This window comes from Psammomys obesus, unplaced genomic scaffold (genome assembly GCF_907164565.1).
Source record: "Psammomys obesus unplaced genomic scaffold, mPsaObe1.curated_primary_1811, whole genome shotgun sequence".
Classification (NCBI taxonomy): domain Eukaryota; kingdom Metazoa; phylum Chordata; class Mammalia; order Rodentia; family Muridae; genus Psammomys; species Psammomys obesus.
In genome coordinates, this window is record NW_026596345.1 from 334,410 (window position 1) to 338,422 (window position 4,013).

Below are 4,013 nucleotides of genomic sequence, written 5' to 3' on the forward strand. Positions count from 1 at the left end.
TGGACTTGGGGAGGGGCATGAGTAGAGAAGGGAGAGAGAGGGTGGGACTGAGAGGGGAGGAGGGAGAGGTTTACGGGGGGGGGATACAAAGTGAATAAAGTATAATTAATAATAATTTTAAAATGAAATAAAACAAAAAAGTAAAAAAATAAATAAACAAAAAATACGCAATAAACCGCAAACTCCATGTTCAAATATATTATTATAGATGCTGATTTCTTTAAAAATGCTTTTCTTCTACTTGACTCAGCTGCTCTTAGCTCACCTTTGTGCAGTGCATTCCATATTCGTTAAGCAGGAATCGCCCAACATGTGCTCACTTTCTTGACCACATTTCTAAAGCCATCAGTTAAAGTGGCTCAAGGTGACCCTTATTGGGTGTCCCTGAAGAGTAATTATGTTCAATTGCTCCTTATGCACATAGAACCAAAGCTCTTTAAGTTGGTTTCCAGAGCCCTGGGAGACATGGATTACTAACTTCCGTAAATTGAGAATGCATTTTTGAATGTGAAAAAAAAAGTTTTTTATCCTGAATCTAGGCCATTGCTCTAATGAGTTCTCAGAAAGCGCAGAGAACTTCTCGTCTTACAGTTGTAGAAACTAAGACTCCAAACTGACAATAAAATAGCCCAAGTAGTAGAACTGTTGTTTGAAAGACTCACTGCTTCGCCTCACCTGGTAGTAGGCACATCTTCCCTCCCAAACCACCTCCTGCCATTGCAGTCAGAAGGAGTGTTCCTGAGATGTACAGCACACTGCTGCCCTCAGAGCCCCCACAGCGGTGACTTTAGTGTTTAATTTTACTTACTGTTATTTTATCTTCATAGAGGAAACAGCTCCTTCATGTTCTAGTCTTTGTTTATATATATTATCTTGTGTGTTTGGAAGCTTAGCCAGAATGTATATCTGTGCACCAAAAAACATTTACTGGCCACAGAAGCCAGAGTCCTCTGCAACGGGAGTTACAAATGGTTCTTAGCCATAGAGTGGGTGCTGAAAACCAAACCCAGGTCTTCTAGAAGAGTAACAGTGTTCTTAAGCACTGAGCCAGCTCCTTAGGGCATGTCCCGTTCTTCTTGGTCACACTGGCAACTATACAACTCTGGTAGCTTTACAGACCTTATAACATCTGACCCCATAAGAATGGTCAATGAGAAATGAGGTTTAGCTACTACTTATGTTGATATAGTCATGCTCCTTCCACATTCTCTCCATTTATTTTACCCCCTTGGGAACAATAAGGCAAGAGTTTCCACCCTCCTGTCAATGGCTGTGTTGACTTTCGTTCAAGAAACAAACCTTCATCATGCTCTGCCACTGAGATTGGGTGTTTGGCTTGGCAAATCAAGCTGATTGGTTCATTTGAACAGGAAAATGCATTCTCATCACAGAAAACCTAAAATTAAAAAAAAATCATTTTGCTGCTCAGTATACCCTTCCCCTTCCACACATATAAAATATTTGAATGTGTGTCTAAAACTAAGAGCATGCTTTATAATACCATTTTCCTGATAAATGAACATGATATTAAGATGACTTCTAATGACTTAGGGCTATACCCACAGATGATCTCTCAATGCCTGTCAAAAAAGCTTCTCCATGTAGTAGATGGCAGTTAACTCACAGAGTCTCAACTGGTCACTTGACAGAGACCAGGGACTGTGGACATTTGTATGCTCTAGGCTCAGGAGTCTTTGTAGAAGAGGGGACAGATAGCTAAAGGTGGTCAAAAACATCAAAGAAACGATGCTTTCCTTCAATAGGACAGAGGCCATGTGCACTCCTAATGATTGTGACAGCATGCACGAGACTTGGACAAGCTCCAGCCAGACAAAATCTTAGCATGAGATTTTGGGGAGGTAGGGGGAGGTGAGCATGAAACCCCACCAGTAGCTGAGATGCTGGTACTTTTTGACGTCTGGGCAAGGAGAGTCACTTTTCTTTAACGATGTGACTCCTGGTAGGCTGACCACACATCAGAGCCAGCCCACTCTCAATACTAACAGGGCAACACAATGATAATAATGGGGAGTGTGAGGGAGACTGGAATGGATGCTTTTAGAATACACTGTAGGGCATGCTCAAAGACCTAATAAGACTATTGAGGGGGAAACTGGGCACAAAAAAGTAGACACAGATCATTAGCGCAGAATAAAACATCTAGAATTTTTTAAATTCACTTTACAGCCTGATCGAAGCCTCCTTTTCTCCTCTCCTCCTAGTCCTACTCTCATACTCCCTTCCCTATTTCCCTATCCTCTTATCCTCAGAGAAGGGGAGGCTCTCCATGGGTAAAAACCTACCCCAGTTCGTCAAGTCACAGCAGGGCTAGGTGCCTCCTCTTCCACTGAGGCTAGACAAGGCAGCCCAGCTATGTGAAAGGCATTCAGAGGCAGGCAACAGAGTCAGAGACAGCCCCCACTCTAATTATTACAGGACCCACATGAACAAGCTGCACATCTGCTCCATATGTGTAAAGGGCCTACGTCCAGCCCATGCATGCTCTTTGGTTCAGGCTCTGTGAGTACCCATGGGCCCAGGTTAGTTTACTTCATAGGTCTTCTTGTGGTGTTTTTGACCCCTTCATCTCCTTCAACCCTTTCCCTGACTCTTCCACAAGCCTTCACAAGCTCTGCCTATTTATTGTTTGGCTTTGGGTTTTTTGCATCTGTTTCCATCAGCTGCTAGAAAGCATCTTCAACAAATGGTGCTGGTTCTAACTATATGTCTATGCGTAGAAGAATACAAATAGATCCATATTTATCACCCTGCATAAAACTAAAGTCCAAGTGGATCAAAGACCTCAACATAAAAACAGATGCACTAAATCTAATAGAAGAGAAAGTGGGGAATAACCTTGAAAGCATTGGTAAAGGAGGCAATTTCCTGACAGAACACCCTAAAATCAATAAATGGGATCTCACGAAACGGAAAAGCTTCTGTAAGGCAAAGGACACCATCAAAAGGACAAAACTACAGCCCACAGAATGGGAAATGATCTTCATCAACCCTACATCTGACAGAGGGCTAATATCCAAAATATATAAAGAACTCAAGAAATTAAACACCAACAAACCAAATGACCCAATTAAAAATGGGATACTGAGCTAAACAGAATTCTCAACAAAGTAATTTTTAATGGCTGAGAAGCACTTTAAAAATGTTCAATGTCCTTCAGGGAAAATGCAAATCAAAATGACTCTGAGATTCCATCTTACACCCCTCAGAGTAATCAAGATCAAAAACTCAAGTGGCTGCACCTGCTGGAGAGAATGTGGAGCAACAGGAACACTCCTCCATTGCTGGTGGGAGTACAAACTTGTGCAACTACTTTGGAAATCAGTCTAACGCTTTCTCAGAAAATTGGGAATAATTATACTAGGATCTGGAATAAGGTGAAGGAAAGACCCAGACTCAAATAGTATGTAAAAGCAAGGAGTTTTTCTTCTGCAAAAAATTCCAGCATGCTGGAGTCATCCCCTTCAAAATGGTGGCAACCCCTAGGGTAGCTCGAGGGCCCCTTTTAAAGCCAGAAAGGCGACTTCCTACTGTGGCTATGTGACCTAGATTGGGATTGGCTGGTGCCCAAGGCTAAGTGACTCTGATTTGGTATTGGTAGGGCTGAGTGAGGAGTTGGGGGCTTTCCAAATCAGCAGTTAAGCAAGTGTATCTTCCTCAGGCCAGGTGTCTTGGCTGTTTATGATTGGTTGCCCTTTTCTGTGTTTTTTTGTTGTTGTTGTTGTTGTTTTGTTTTGTTCTGTTTTGTTTTGTTTTGTTTTGTTTTCCTGTAAGTCTCGGGCCTGTTTTGTCCAGTAAGAAAATGAAGCCTGTCATGGAGTTGGTCAGGCTTATTTAGCCAGGAGCTCTCAGTTCTACATCAAGACCCAGCTATGCCTATGCCGCTTCTGGGCATATACTCAAAAGATGTTTTACCATATCACAATGACATATGCTCAAGTATGTTCATAGCAGTTCTACTTGTAATAGCCAAAACCTAGAATTAAAAAACAAAC